The sequence below is a fragment of the Mesoplodon mirus genome (assembly GCF_964341445.2).
Source record: "Mesoplodon mirus genome assembly, chromosome: 10".
NCBI lineage: Eukaryota > Metazoa > Chordata > Mammalia > Artiodactyla > Ziphiidae > Mesoplodon > Mesoplodon mirus.
The window spans coordinates 107094033-107111439 of NC_138986.1; positions in this window are offsets into that span (position 1 = coordinate 107094033).

Consider the following 17407-nt stretch of genomic DNA (forward strand, 5'->3'; position numbering starts at 1 on the left):
TTGTTAGGCTTTACATGTAATGGTTCCCCCAGCCCTCTGAGACTAAGGATATGTGTAGCTTGTCATTCCATTAGTTGTTGCTTTTAGCTTGAGCTCTTGCCGTTTGGCTTCTGTGGTTACAGTCTTTTGAACTCCTTGGCTTTTCAGCTCCTAGGCTGTATGAGTTGAATCAGCAAATGCCCCAAGGAGAAAAGCTGCACCAAATGTCAAGCTTGCATCTGTGTTTCCCTTCTCTCCAGAACTTGGCCCACATGTCTTGGTGTCTCTCTAACATTCAGATGCTGGCGAACAGATGTTTTCTTACTGTATCCAGGTTTTCTAAAATTTCTTTAGACCTCACCTGATCTTATGTTATTATTGAAGTATCATCTCAATTATCCTTAGGAAGAAAATTTACAATTTTATGTTTTTCAAATTTTCTATATTACCTCAGTTTCTGTAGAGACCTTTTACCTGATTGTTCAGTCTAGTTCCTGTGTTACCAGTGAGATGGAGATAGGTGGAGTCTAAGAATATTGGGGGGAAAATCACTGATGAATGATATGGCTCGTTCTTTTTGTTTATCCTCTCCTTATTTACCCTGGCAGCCTACATTTGCCCTTCTTGATTTGACCCAGTTGCCCAAATAAGCAACCCACTCTGGCAAAGACCTGACTTTACTCTCATAAATGTCTGCATGATAGGATAAGTTAGATGATGGACACCATGCCAAAGTTCTTTCTGTGACCAGTCAGAATGGCCATCATCAAAAAACCTACAAACAATAAATGCTGGAGAGGGTGTGGAGAAAAGGGAACCCTCTTGCACTGTTGGTGGGAATGTACATTGATACAGCCACTATTGAGTACAGTATGGAGGTTCCCTAAAAAACTAAAAATAGAACTACCGTATGACCCAGCAATCCCACTACTGGGCATATACCCTAATAAAACCATAATTCAAAAAGAGACATGTACCACCATGTTCATTGTGGCAGTATTTACAATCGCCAGGACATGGAAACAACCTAAGTGTCCATCGACAGATGAATGATAAACAAGATGTGGCACATATATACAGTAGAATATTACTCAGCCATAAAACGAAATGCAATTGAGTTATTTGTAGTGAGATGGATGGACCTAGAGACTGTCATACAGAATGAAGTAAGTCAGAAAGAGAAAACCAAATACCGTATGCTAACACAGATATATGGAATCTGAAAAAAAAAATTCTTCTGAAGAACCTAGGGGCAGGACAGGAATAAAGATGCAGACGTAGAGAATGGACTTGAGGACACGGGGAGGGGGAAGGGTAAGCTGGGATGAAGTGACAGAGTGGCTTGGACATATATACACTCCCAAATGTAAAATACAAACTAGTGGGAAGCAGCCACATAGCACAGGGAGATCAGCTCGGTGCTTTGTGACCACCTAGAGGTGTGGGGTAGGGAGGGTGGGAGGGAGACACAAGAGGGAGGAGATATGGGGATATATGTATATGTATAGCTGATTCACTTTGTTATAAAGCAGAAACTAACACAGCATTGTAAAGCAATTATACTCCAATAAAGATGTTAAAAAAACGAAAAGTTAGAGAGTAAAAAAATTCAAAAGAATTAGCCACAGTCCTCCAACAGATTCTCTAACATTTAGCAGAACAGAATTCTGCGAACAGATGTTCACAGATTCAACACTGAATCTGGTTTATGAGGAGAAGACAAGTCAACTTGAAAGTGGATCAGAGATGACAACATTTCTTTTCCATGTGCCTGCTTTGGAGCCATATTTATGCTGACCACTCAAAACCTTCCTCTTGAGTATTCTGTGATATATTAGAACCAGGAATAAGGGGTGTTAGTGCTGGAAGGGTCAGCCAGTGGTCTGCGATTTAATTCACATATCCTTTCTGCACCAGACTCTTTAAGATCATTGAGTTAGCCTAAGAATTTTGAAGCTGTAGAATTCAAGACAGTACATTACAATAGGCCAATATTACTATTCTCCTGCTCTGACATTCTCCACTGATGGACAGATGAAGGAGAAGGAAGGGCAGTCACCAGTAAGTGAGAGTAAATGAAACTGGAATATTATAATTCAGTATCATTTGAGTGACGGAATTGGCTGGCAGAGTGTTCTCCAGTTAAGGGTGAGGGAAGATTAATTCTGCACATGACACCACTACTGTGTTTATACAAGTCTACTGGGACAGTTGTTTGCCTTGAATTGTTTTCTTCATTCATTTCAGTCAGAGAGTTGTGTTGACTGATTTTCCTTTTTGATGTATGAAATACCTGTTTGACTGAATTTACCATTTGATTTACACTCATGCACTGTAAAAATGATACATTAGTCAAATTGGATTGGCAGGTATGAAAATGTTTACCCCAGAACTAGACAGAAATATAATATTGCCTTCTACAGAAATTAAGTCATATGCCCTGGATTTTGGGGAAATGTTCCAATTTTAACTATTTTGCCACGTTTCAAAAATGTAGGGCCACTGATCTCATAGTAAAAATAAGAAGATCTGTGAAGTCCAGAAAAACATAGTTTTGTGTGACTCTGACAATCACATAACACAAGAGAAATAACTATTATGATAAATTTTACTGAGTTTCATACTTATCAAGAGGTGTTTCTAGGTTAAACTTTTGAGTCTTATTCTAAAAGTTCTTTAGGGGGCTTCCCTGGTGGCGCAGTGGTTGAGAATCCGCCTGCCGATACAGGGGACACGGGTTCGTGCCCCGGTCCGGGAAGATCCCACATGCCACGGAGCGGCTGGGCCCGTGAGCCATGGCCGCTGAGCCTGCGCGTCCGGACCCTGTGCTCCGCAACGGGAGAGGCCACAACAGTGAGAGGCCCGCGTACCGCAAAAAACAAAACAAAACAAAACAAACAAAAATAAGTTCTTTAGGAACAAACACTTCAAATATATTCATAGAAAACCCTCTTTATTTATAATTCCATTCTTCCAATATTTATAGTTACTATGACAGACCATTTCTCCACGACCCATCCCATGATTCTCTGCTCCTATCAAACATTTGGAAATTGGTGGCATGAGCAGGAAAGTGAAGCAATTTTTGAGATTATTGAATAATGCTGATTTTATAAAGACTGCTTTCTTCCATAGTTGACAAACTTATGATGGTACCGACGGTTGGATACTACTCTTAGAGATGAAAAAGGTCTTAAGGAATCTTCCGTATTCCATTCACCAATCTGTGTTCTTGTTGAAAGCAAAGTTAATTCCTTTCAAAATTAACATATTAGCTTAATAATAATTTTTAATCTTAAAATAATCTATCTGTGAGAATGGGAAGTTTGGGTAGGAAAAAGTGACAGAAGATGGGACAAAAATAATTCATAGAAAGATAAAACAGAATTTTTAAAATAGTGGGTATGAACTTCTGTTTCCAACTATATCAGTTTACCTTAGGCCAGATAAATCATAAGCAACATTGGACTGTGAGCTACTGAGGTAGCCATTACCTAGAAAAGTAAAATAGAGAAAGAAACTCACTGAAGTGAGAACAATATTCTGCACATGCTTTTTCTAGCCCAGTCATTTAGAAACTACTGATGAAGAGCAAAAGTCTGAGAAACCAAATGTGGCTCCTAAGAGATAGAAAAGCCAGTAGATCTTAGGACAATGTCATAGGAGTAAGGAAACCAGAGTTGGAATTGAGAAATAAAAAGGCAGCTAGAATTTTAAGGACCAAAATCACAAAGAGAGTAAAGATTCAGAGAACGGAGCTGGATTCAACAACAGTGTTCCCTTGCAGTATTTTCCATGCATAATAGGTAGACAAGGCAAGATGCTAAGAAGTCAAACAAAAGCTAACTGAAGTCAAAGCAAAGAATTAGTTGGCTCATAATGCTGAAGAGACAAAATTGGGGTTCAGAACCTATGAAAGATTTGTGGCCCAATGGAAAGCTAATGATATGAATTAGGACATTGAAAGTCTCTACATATGTGTGTGTGTGTATGTGTGTCTGTGTTTGTGTGTGTGTGTGTGTCTGTGTGTTAGGAAGGTTGATGAAACATCTACACTGAACCTTATAAAGAAGGAATATGAGTATGAATTTGGTCCAGTGACTGAAGTGATCTTCCCCTCTACTCCCTACCTAAGAATAGGAAATTCTCTCCTCAAGAAAATACAGTTGACCCTTGAACAAGGTAGGCGTTAGAGACGCTGACTCCCTGTACAGTCAAAAATCCACATATAACTTTATGGTCGGCCCTTCTTATCTGTGGTTCCGAATGTGAGGATTCAGCCAACCACAGATCATGTAGTACTGTATTATTTATTGAAAAAAAATCCATGTGTAAGTGGACCTGTGCAGTTCAAATCCAGGTTGTTCAAAGGGCAACTGTAATGTCATTCAGATTCTCTACAACTTGTCATATCCCAAGTCTGGTATTCACTGAAGAACCACCAAGACTACCAAGAAAAGGAGAATTAGAATAAAAAACAAAACAGAATCAGAATCATAGATGACCTAAACATTAAAGTTCATACATATTTTGGTAAATATTATCAAGTTCAAGAAAATAGATGACAAGGTGGAGAACTTAACTTGACAACTAGAAACTATAAACTGATTGAAGTTGAACTGATGGAATTAAAAATTATATGAAATTTAAAACTCGGTAGTGGATTGGACACAGGTAAAGAGAGGTAAGTGAACTGAAGATAGAATAGTAACAATATTAAGACTAAAGCATGGGAAACGAAAAGAATAAAAAGTACACAAAAGCGCATTTGAGACATATGGGCCACAGTAAACATTTTTATCATATGTGTAAACTGGAGTCCAAAGAAAAAAGGAGAGAGAGATTGGGATGAAAACAATATTTCAGAAATATTAACAGCTGAGAGTTCTCTAAAACTAAAAAGAATATATGGAGCCATAAATTCAGTAAGCACTAAAAAATGCAACAAGAACAAATACAAAGAAAACCACACCTAAGATCACCACAGTACAATTCATTAATAGTAAAGAAAATCATGACATTTTAAAAGAAGCCTGAGGAAAAAGAGAGAGATTACTTTCAAAGGAATAATAGGATTAAGATTACAGCTTTCTTCTCAATGAAACTGACTGGATAATAGAAAATAATGGAATAACATTTTTAAGTGCTAAAGAAAAGAACTGCCCATTGGGAATTCTAGAGGCAGAGAAAATGTTGTTTGGAAGGAAAGATGAAATAAGGAAATTTGCAGACAAACAAAATTTAGAAAATATGTTCTCATCAGAACTGACTGAATTAAATTATAAAGGGATACCCGCAGGCTGAAGGAAGATTATCACAGACGAAAATAAGGACTTTATAAAGAACTATGTATAACAGAAAGGATAAATAAGTGGATAAACCTAAATAAAATCTAACTGCACAAAAGAGTAATAAAAGTATATCAAAAATTAGAATGCATTCAAACAAATGGAAGAGGAAAAAGTAGTAAAAGAAATTTAAGATCTCAGCATTGCTTGAGAAGCAGTAAAAGAGCTAATAAGTCATGGTACATGTGTAACTGCTACTTATGTAAAAATAACAAGCTAATACAAGGGAAAATGGAATTTGAAGAAATCTAAAAGGAAGAAAGAAGAGCAGAAGGAACATAACAAGGTGAGACAAATAGTAAACGAGGAGTAAACGGTCTATAAGAAAATACATTAACTGTAAATACTCAAATTAAAGGACAAGGATTATTGAAACAAAAAACCTAATTCTATGCCACCTACAAGAGACAAGAGTCAGATTGAAAATTAAAGGATTCAAAAATGATGTCGTAACAACAATAAGTAAAATTGAAGAAGATTTTTTAATGTTAACATAGATTTGAAAGCAAAAAGTATCACTGGTGATAAGGCAGGATAATAAAACCCACTGTTACTTTACAAGCAATATATTATAAATCTACACTTCAATGCAATAGATGAAAGGAAATTCCAAAAAACTAAGTAGAAATAGAAAAATCTAAATTACCTAGATCAGTAACATAGAACCACAGCAACAAATCAGCAGATTAGAGAAGATCTGCATAACATCATTAATAACTTTGGCCTAAGTTTACATAAAACACGGCACCAACAATGATGGAATATATACATTATGCAGAAATTTTTAGGTGCACATGGCACATTTATAAAATTGACTATATTCCGGTTATAAAACAAGACTCCGAATAAGCAAGAAATTTAAAAATATATAACCAATATTTTACCAAATAGTTGGATATTAAAAACATACTTCTGATTATTATGTAGGTCAAAGATAAAGTCGCAATGGGAATTAGAATTTTATTAATTGAATGATAATGAAAACATGCCATAACAAAACCTGTGGGTTGCAAATAAAGCTGTGGTCACAGAGAAGTTTATGTATTCAAATTATATTCTCTAAATGTAAAAGGGAAAGGAATAAAGCAACTAGAAGATCACCTATCACCCTGAGGTAGGCAGCTCCTGGACTGTACCTGGTGGGGAAGGCAGGGCAGAACTTCAGGAGGCCAGCTGAGAGCACGGTGAACACCATGTCAGGAGCAGTCTCCAAGAAAGGGCACTTAATGTACAAAGGGATGACTAAAATATATTTAAGAGCTAGCACCTGACTCCTCTTAAGGATGACTTAACGTTGCTGGGGAAAAAATAAGAAGTGCTCGATGTAGAAGGTAAATAGCTTTATAATTCCCAGGAGCATCTTGGTACCAGGACCACACAATGAAGAACTTGGAGTCCCCGTGGCTAATCCAGCAGAGAGAAAAGGAGAAACAGAGATGCGAGAGAAACTAAAGGGAACTCTTGGTGCAATTTGGTGCTGCTGCAGGCCCAAGTCCAGGTGTGTGCTCTCTAGCTCCCCATCTTAAATAAAAGCCACCATGTTCCTCAGTCCTTCAGGTACTTAGAATTTCTCTTTAGAACCTGAAAATGGGGTCAGGTTTCCTGTCTGCATTGCTACAGTACAAAATAGAGGCAGGATGTCTGAAATAGTTCTCCATCTGGCAGAGGAGGCCTTGAAGCTGTGAGCCACTCACTGCAAACCAGCAGGACATGAAGGATTCTTGAGCAGATCTGAAGCTACTGGGAGGCCTTTCAGGAGTTAAATCCCATAGTAGGTACTGTACCTTCAATTCTCCCTCTCTTTCCAGTCTTCCTCCACTCCCATGGGGGCCCAAAGGGGCTAAATGAGCACTCTTTGACTTGTACTTGGTGGTCCCAGAACTTGACTTGGGCTTGGAGACTTCCATGAAAAGTCTGCCTTCCACCTACTGGCTTGGGTTTCTTTTTTCTTTTTTCTTTTTTTTTTTTTTTTTGCGGTACGCGGGTCTCTCACTGTTGTGGCCTCTCTCGTTGCGGAGCACAGGCTCCGGACACGCAGGCTCAGTGGCCATGACTCATGGGTCCAGCCGCTCCGCAGCATGTGGGATCCTCCCAGACCGGGGCACGAACCCGTGTCCCCTGCATCGGCAGGCAGACTCTCAACTACTGCGCCACCAGGGAAGCCCGTGGCTTGGGTTTCTTGGTCTCTCTGCTCCAGGCTAATCCCTTCAACCTGATTTTTCCATTTCTGCCAATAATCCCCCTCTCCAGACCTTCCTAATGCTCTTCTGGGGTGGGAGGAGACTTACTGAGGGCAATGTTTATTTCTAGAGGGAGAGGTGACCACATGACTTCACAGTGGTCATCCCCTTGATTCCTCAGTTTCTGTCTAGATTAGTCGTGGGTGTCTGTGCACCCCAGCCTCACCCCCAGGAGGCTGTAGAACACTGTCCTTATCTCAGTCCTGAGCCGCTCTCTATCCTCCTTCCCTCTCTCTCCTTACCCTTCTTTACCCACAGACTCGCAGGCTTTCTGGACCTCTGAGGAAGATAAGCACGTCACAGAACCTCTGCTACAGAACAAAACATACTGAAACAAAGCTATTGAAACAACAGAAAAAGAATACATGAGGATTGTTTCTCCTGAGCGTTCAATTACCTAGGGGGCCTTTAGCAAACTTTGATTGATAAATCTAACCTTTCTTTCCTTGGCAATAGTTGATCACACTGTGAGGAAAACAAGTTAGAGAATGGAAAAATAATATTTGGATTTCAAGGAAATAATAAAGATGCAGGGACTATCTTTGACTTTTGCAAGGTGAGAAGAGAGTTTACATTTTGATTATTGATGGCAGGAATCCCTTTTAAAACAGGGCCAGTCTGCATGATGCATTTAAAAATCAACCTTTTCAAATATAGCCATAGCCCCCACAAGATTTCTTGATTTCTCTGGGGTCAGATAAACCATCACATTTCACAGTGGTGCCCTGTATATGAAAGTGATAAACATAATCTGGAAGCATGGCAGTGGCTAAAAATATGGAGCTGGCAGCCACACGTTGAAAGGATTTTTTGCTTTTAATTCACTGCATAAAATGCTAATGTCCAAATTCAGGCAGGTAGATCTTACCAACCATCAAGAGCTTCAACCCTGCTAACAGCTAAGTATGCACTTTTAAACCCTACTTTGACTGCTCCAGAAATTTACTGGGTTTCTTTAATGCCTCTGTTACTATTTCCTTTGTGTCATTTTGTTTTTCTTTAAAAACACAGCTGTGTGACCTTGGGGAAGTTATATTATTTCCTTGAGACTTGGTTGCCTTCTCTGTGAATATCTGGGTATAATTTTAGTATTGCTCAATAGAATTTTTGGTGATAATGAAAATATTCTATATCTGTACTATGCAAAGCAGTATTCAATAGCTACATGGAGCTAATAAACATCTTTGAAATATGGCAAATGCAACTGAGGAACTGAATTTTTAATCTTATTTTTAAATTTGCTTACATATAAATAATGCCACATAGCTAGCATCTGTTGACAGTACAGATCTACATAATATTTTAAGGACACTCTCCACTCAAAAACTCTACCATTCATTAACTCAATCTAAATATTTTTGCCCTCTGACAAACAGAAAATAATTTATGCTTCCCTTGAAATTATCTGTCAAGACCTTTATCAGTTTGGGGACATTATATTCTTAAAATTGACTTTGCTTTATGAAACTTTAATAATGTTGGAGTTCCCTGCCCTTGGTATCACCTTTGTGATGATGGGAAATATTGTGGATGATCAAGAACCATTTCAAGAGATCATGGAGAGAAACCTCCTTCTGGATTTAATTTCATTATGACGATGTCAAAATGCTTAATTACTTAAAATAAAACCCATACTGTTTTTATGCTGTTATATTCTACATGTAGCTGGAAAAATGTTAAAAATATTTTTAAAGAACTGCACATCTATTTTTGAAGTTGATTTGGCTGTTTAAGGCTTGCTAGCACTTTATCCATCTCAGTACTATTTCACTTAGTAAACAAATGCAGTTGCCATAATTGCTGCATATGTGTCTGTGTTCCCTGCTAGGTTATATGTTTTTGAAGTTCGAAACTATATTTATATCACAGCCCCTATGTATAGCACAATATCCATTGCTAATTCAGATTGTGTTTTAAGATATGAGACAAAATTTAAGACTTTTATTATAGTCATAAACATCTAGCAAACCAACCAGAAAATAAAAGCTAATTTTCAATTGGTTGGCCAAGAACAAAAAAGAGAGGAATACCTAGTGCAAAACCATATCTCTAATAACTACTGTTGGATTTAGAGCATGCAGATGCTAAACTTCTTTTAAAATATCTTCTTATCAAAGATTTGAGGTTGGACCTGAAAAAATTATATCAAAAGTGAAAATAATCATGTGGTCTGACCAGCCTGGATCACACAAAGTAAGTGTATACTATATATAAAGTAGATAAACTACAAGGTCCTACTGTAGAGCACAGGCAACTATATTCAATGCCTTGTAATAACCTATAATGGAAAAGGATCTGAAAAAGAAATATATATATCTGAATCACTTGGCTGTACACCTGAAACACAACATTGTCAATCAACTATACTTCAAGTAAAAAAAACAAAACAAAACAAAACAAAGTAAGTGGAAAGGGAAGTATAGTTTTATAAATTCACCTCTGATATCCAATGGACCAACTTAAAGACAACAGAAACTACAACTTTCTAGGAGACAGGACATAGAATATAGCATGCAAAGAGTTTTGTTCCGTATTCCCAGCCTACTGCCTAGAATAAACAGTGTATGTGGAATTGAGCTCTTTCAGGAAGTAGAGAGGGGGAGAGATGATGGATGTTTGGAAAGAAAAGGATGTTTTCCTCTTTCTCTGTAATAGGAGAAGGAAGAATCAGACTGGCCCCCAAAGTCTTCTGTGTACCTTGAGGTTTTGTATCAAATGGCTCAGGGTATCATAGCAGGGGCCCATTTGAAGGAAAGCTTCTAAGCTCTCCTTTTCTTCTTCTTCTTTTTTTTTTTTTGTTTTTGCGGTACGCGGGCCTCTTACTGTTGTGGCCTCTCCCAGGCTCCGGACGCGCAGGCTCAGCGGCCGTGGCTCACGGGCTTAGCCACTCCGCAGCATGTGGGATCTTCCCAGACCTGGGGCACGAACCCGTGTCCCCTGGATCGGCAGGTGGACTCTCAACCACTGCACCACCAGGGAAGCCCTATCCTGTGGTTTTTAAGTATCCCTGCACACTCTGCCTGTCTCTAGAGTATTAAGTCCAGTTGCGCTGTTTTTACCTCTTTGTTTATTGAGATTATTATTTACTTGCATTAAAATGTACCAATTTCAAAGGTACAGTTTGATTAATTTTGGTAATTGTATACCAGGTGTAACCACCACCACAACCCAGATATAGAAAAGTTACTTACCCTTTAAAAGTTTTCCATCCCAATTTGCCCCAATTCAGTTTTGAGACACTTTATTGAGTTTTACTGCTTTCTCTAACATCGACTCTCCGGGTGATTTAGGAAAGTCACTTTACCTCTCTGGATGTGTTTTTGCTTTTATAACATGAAAAATGCCAGAACAGATGTGTTACCAAGGGCCCTTGCAATACTTTCAGGAAATGAGGGGGTAGGGTAAGGGCGGGAATCTCAGCCTTGCGTCCTCATTCTTCACGTAGCACACGCATGTGGCAGATCCTAGTGGGAAAAGCCTGTGGTCGCATCAGAGAGAATTAGGTTTCCATCTCCTCTCTTGCTAGTGTGTATGTAACCTTTTGTAAGCATCAGCTTTCTCATCTCCAATATCAGGCTTATTAACAAGGCCTATTTGTTTACTGTTGTGAGGATGAATTGAGATGCACCGGCAGCCTTAAATGTTAGTTGGTATTTGTTATTATGGCATAATAGAAAGGCACTGCATTCAACCATCTCAGTTACTACACGTTTATGCAGGCTGATTCTCACAGCCAAAACAGACGCACAAAGTACACCCACCCATTTACCCACCTGGGGAAGCCCGAAGCCTCCCTGCCTGCCTGCCTTACGGGGCTCAGAGAAAAGCTGCGCATGCGTGCAGTGCTTCCAAAGAGCCTCGCTAGGGGGCGGAATGGGAAGCAGGAAGTTCTAACGCCTGTCGTACAAGCGCGACGTAAAGCGGGTCTGCTTTATGGCACCCTGCTTCCGCCGTAAAGCGCCGTTGGCAATCCCGCGTGAGTGGGTTGAGGAGACTACTTCCAGGTGAAAAACGCGATTCTTGGAGGTTGGGTGACTTGACGTCTTCCCCGTGGGCAAACGCGGGAGCCGGAGCCGGCGCCAGAGCCAGCTGCTCAACTCCCTAACTAAAAAGCAGAAGAAGCATCTAAGGGATTTCGGCGAGGAGCATCCCTTCTATGACAGGTATGGAGAGGCAAGGCTGGGACCGGCGCTGCCGGCGTCCTTTCCCGGTGGGAGCCCGCGTGTCCCCGCGTTTGGTCCGCCGGTGCCCCGGGGGTAGTGACAGGGCAGCTCCCGCCGCGTCCCACGCTGCCCCGGCGCCGGCCTAGCTCGCCCGGGGATCCTGGCGGCTTCCCGCCTGAGATGGGATTCTTCACCGGTCTTCCTACCCTTTGTTGAGCCTGTAGTTTTATGCTAGACGGCACGCCTCCTGTGTGGCGACTGGGCAGAGATTTTATAAGCTTGTGTTCGTTTGATATGTTTTTAAAGAATTGCTTGGGGGCTTCCCTGGTGGCGCAGTGGTTAAGAATCCGCCTGGCAACGGAGGGGACAGGGGTTCGAGCCCTGGTCCGGGAAGATCCCACATGCCGCGGTGCAAGTAAGCCCGTGCACCACAACTATTGAGCTTGCACTCTAGAGCCCGCGAGCCACAACTACTGAGCCAGGGTGGTGCAACTACTGATGCCCGCGAGCCTAGAGCCCCTGCTCCGCAACAAGAGAAGCCACCTCTCGCCGCAACTAGAGAAAGCCCGGGCGCAGCAACGAAGACCCATAGCACGCAAAAATAAATAAATTAAATAAGTTAAAAGAAAATAAAAAAAGAATTGCTTGGGACCTTCGACATCACCTATCTATTCAATGACCATGAGGAAACTAATGTTTGGGTAGTTGTGGGTTCCTCTAGAAGTGTCCAGACTCTCAGTTATGATCTTAGTGCTCATCCCACCCCTTTGGGCTGCTTTAGCAACAGTTAGAGGGATAGTCTACTTAAGAAATTTGCTAGAAAAGGTGAACCCCGAGGGCTTTTATTTGCCAAAATTTCCCATCTTTTGGATGAGAGCCTGTTACTGTGTGACTGTAGTATTTGTCATGTGGTCTTGTTAGACTTTTTCATTCGTCTCTTATTATCTATTTGGCATATCCTTCCAAAACCTGTCCAAATGCATATGGAGTTTTTACTTGACAATAGATATAATGTATTTATAGCGGTATAGTCTGCCATGTTCATTTAAAGTTGTATCATTAGACTTTTCCTAATTGCTACATACTAGTAGTTAAAGTTTAACATTGCCTGTTTCTTCTCAGGGTTTCCAGAAAGGAAGCAAAACCACAGACTTGTCAACTGGTAATGCTTTATACCTTCTTTATGATAGTAGATTCTGGACTGTTACTTTTTTTTTAATATTTATTTATTTATTTATTTATTGCTGTGTTGGGTCTTCGTTTCTGTGCGAGGGCTTTCTCTAGTTGCGGCGAGTGGGGTCCATTCTTCATCGCGGTGCGCGGGCCTCTCACTGTCGCGGCCTCTCATTGCGGAGCACGGGCTCCAGACGCGCAGGCTCAGTAGTTGTGGCTCACGGGTCCAGTTGCTCCGCGGCATGTGGGATCTTCCCAGACCAGGGCTCGAAGCCGTGTCCCCTGCGTTGGCAGGCAGATTCTCAACCACTGCGCCACCAGGGAAGCCCCCTGGACTGTTACTTTTAAGATTATATATGGTAATAAAGTTTGGCTACATTTCCACTCTTTTTGATTTTAGATGTAAGCTATATTTTAGTAATATTGCTTAGTTTTAAGTGCAGATGTCTGTTAAAATGCCATTGTGATAACTAATATAGTATAGAGTATGAAACTGTCCTGAGAGATTAGCCTGTTAGAACCTGGTAAGGAGGCTTACCAGAGGGCTCTTGGTGACTCCTAAGAGGGAATGTCATGTTTGCTTAACATAAAATATAGTGCAAAATCATCAAAGGTCTTATTTCATTACCACAGACTCAGAAATAAAGTACACTTTTTTGTTGTAAGTTTTCCTGTTGCTCCTTTAAAGGTGCCAGATGTCTGACACATAGGTTAGATCGCCTTATAACCTAAAGCTCCCTGTGTTTAGTTTGCTGTCTTCCCATGTGGAACATTAGCAGTTCAAAGAAGAGGAAGCGCTTCTAGAATCATAGCTAGATTAGCTGTTTTAAACAAATTTGGTGGTAGGTTTGGTTGAATAGATAGGGTTGCATATTTGCAGAAAAGCTAGTTTTTATTTAGAAAAGTCTGAACTTGGTTCCACTGTGGGCCTGATGATAGTCATGGGGTAGCAACAAGAACAATATAATTTTTGTTTTTAAAATCCCCATTTTCCTTTTAGTCAGAGAGTTTATAGATACTTCCAGTTCTGAAAGTGAAGCACAGAGTGAACCAGAACAAGTTTCTGGTTACAACAGACTACTTGCCACATTAAAGGATGTTTCCAAGGAAGATGAGGAGGAGGAAGAGGAAGAAGACAGTGTTCTAGATGAGACGGAAATGAATCTTGAAGATGGCGATAGTGACATCGTTGTGGAGGAAGAGATGGCGGTAGAGTCTACTGACATGCAGAAGAGTAAGTGTCTCTGCAGGGACCACAGACAGATTGCCCCAGGGGCAGGGTGCCTTGTACCATAGAGCTGGGTGAAAGCACATGGATTCAAAGCAGAGAGTCTTAACATGGTTGGGCCCTGTGATATCTTCAAGAATCTGATGAAAACACAGGACCCTCTGGCCATAAAAATGCAGAAATGACATTTTTGCTTATGATTTCCAGGATTTCATCAATCCTACTTCAAATTCCCCTGATTGAGAGGAAAGGGAACATAATTCTGTTTTTGTAATGGTCTCAATTTATGAAAGAGATGATTGTTCCTGCCTTAGAGGAACCAAGTTTAATGGAAGATAGACATAAAATATACAAAACTTTTCAAGCATCAAATCTGAATGGAACCAATAAATACAAGGTGTTAAAGAGATGCAGCGTGGTCCCATGCTGCCAGGGTGCATGAGGGGAGGCTTCAGAGAAGAGGTGGAACTGAAAGCTTAAAGGAACTCCGTCTCACTCAGACATCTAGGGGACTATTTTTTTTTAAATTATTATTAATTTATTTATTTATTTTCGGCTGCATTGTGTCTTTGTTGCAGTGCGCCGGCTTCTCACTGTGGTGGCTTCTCTTGTTGTGGAGCATGGGCTCTAGGCACGTGGGCTTCAGTAGTTGTGGCACACGGGCTCAGTAGTTGTGGCTCACGGGCTCTAGAGCACAGGCTCTGTAGTGGCGCACGGGCTTAGTGGCTCGGCGGCATGTGGGATCTTGCCAGACTAGGGCTTGAAACCACGTCCCCTGCATTCGCAGGCGAATTCTTAACCACTGTGCCACCAGGGAAGTCCCCATAGATGACTTTTTAATGTAACTTTAAAATCAACTTTATTGAAGTATGAATTACATTCAACAAGGTGTACCCATTTTAAGCATGTAATTTGATAAGTTTTGACAAATGTGTATATCTATATTGTCATTGCCAAAGTCAAGATACAGAACACTTCCAATACCTGCAAAAAGTTCCTTCTTGTCCTTTTACAGTCCGTTTCCCAGGCCTGGCATCAGGCAACCACTGACATGCTTGCTTTCACTATGTATTAGTGTTTCCTGTTCTAGAAATTCATATGAATGGAAGCATACAATAAGTACCCTTTTGCACGTGGCTTCTTTGGCTCCTCATGTTGTTGTGACTCATCCGTGTAGTTCATATTAGTCATTCATTTCTCTTTATTACTGGAATAGTAGTCCATTGTCTGAATATATCTGGGTAACTTTTTATACTCCATTATCTTAATGCCTATTTGCCTTACTGTATTTTTTTCTATACTTTAAGGTGTCACACACCATTCTTAGTATTTTCATTCATCACTTGTACTCGGATAAAAAAAATCGTTGCCTCAGACTTAGGGATTTTTTAAATTTTGTTGGTTTTCCAGTTTTCTTCCATGTTTTAGGTTTTTAAAAATGAAAAGTTTGGTTTTTTAAATTATAAAAGTAATATATATTTACTGTAAAAATTTAAGAGGGTAATATAGTTAACGTATATCTCCTCCACCCTGGGATGAACACCTTTAACATTTTATAGAACCTTCCAGACTAGTTTTTTATGGATGTATGAGTGAATATATATTTGTGTGTATGTGCATAATGGCCTCATACATTTCTGTAAGTTACTTTTTTCTTTAATAATGTAACGTGTGTAACTGTGGGTTACTGCAGCTAGAACCCTGGTGTCCAAACTCCCAGGCCAAATCTCCTTCTACTACATTACACTACCATGGGGAGGTTTAAAAAAGAAAGGGAAAGTATGAAGGGTGATTTTTCCATGAATTAAATCAACTTTAAAAGGCGCATTTGGAGAGTCAGAGAGTATTAATATTGTTAGAAAGAAGAAAGGTTTAAAAGCTGGTTAAATCTCTTTTTTAAAAAATCCATATGTACCACATTGTAAAAAAGAGAAGGAAGACGGCATTCATGATCACTGGGCTGGCAGGGTAGGGGACAGTTGCCTGCTGGGGGTGGCTCTCGTACTGGCTCTTCCACTCTTCACACTTGTGCTCGGCCAGAGCCAGGGACCGCTGAGGGAGATCAGAGGAGAGGGTGGTGCCTTGGGGGTTCCAGGGAGTTGTGCAGTGGGCTCCCTTGCCACCCAGACTGCCCCAGGGTTCCCAGCCCCAAGGATTATGGAGCATCCCCACACCTGTTTGCTCTGCAGTTGCTGTTCTGCACGCATTTTCTCCTCCGGCACTTTCTGCAGTGTCTCCTTGGCCTTCTGCTCATAGCTGTTTTTCTGGTCTTCCATCTGTAATAGCAACTTATTCATTCCCCAAGAAGTGTATTTCTGTAAATTTGAGGCAATTCAACAAATACACATTGACCTACTGTGTGCTAAGGCCTGAGCAGGGATACAGAAATGAAAAGAAATTGGTCCTTGCCCACAGGGCAGAGATGTCAGTAATCTGGTGGACCTTCTTCCAGGCTGGAGGCAGGCAGGGAGAGTCCCTCAGGTGATCTGAGAGGTGAGTGGGGATAAAAAACTGCCCTGGGCATGCTGGGCATTCTCCCATAGGCCTTCCACAGGCACTTGAAATCCGACATTTCCAAAGGGAAATCATCTTTCTACACCTGCTCCTATCTCAGTGGCCAGCATCACCACCCACCCAGTCTCCCAAACCCTAAACCAGGGAATCCTCCTTGATTTCTCTCTCACCTTCTTCAAGGCATCAGTTCATCCTCAAGCTTTGTCAAGTCAGCGTCTCTAACGGCTCATGACCTATGTCCTCTATCCCCACTGCCACCTCCTCAGTCCAGACCCTAGTGACACTATCATATGGGTTATGCAGAGACTATGTAGTATCTTCGTGCCTTGCCTCCCTTCAAACCCTCTTCAGTCCTGCAGCTAGAGAGTTCTTTCTAAAACTTAAATCTGATCCCATCACAACCTGCTTAAATCCCTCAGTGGTTCTCAGAGTTCTAAGAATCAGGTCCAAACTCCTTGGCATGGCTCCTGCTTACAAGCCCAGACTTTCATCTGCTGCCTCCACGCAAGCTGAACTGCTTGTAGGCCCCCTAAGCACTGTGCTTTTCAGCCTCTGCCTTTGCCCATAAAGCTGCTTCTGCTTAGAGTATCGTGACCCACGCTTCTCACCTGGTTAACTTCTACCCATGTTCCAGATTCAGCCCTAGAATCATAAATTCTGATAAACTTGGCCAACCCTACCTCCCCCCCGACTCTTTATGGATTAGGCAGTTTTACTGGTGTTCACATGGTATCTATATTGCTAATCTATTGACTCATCTGT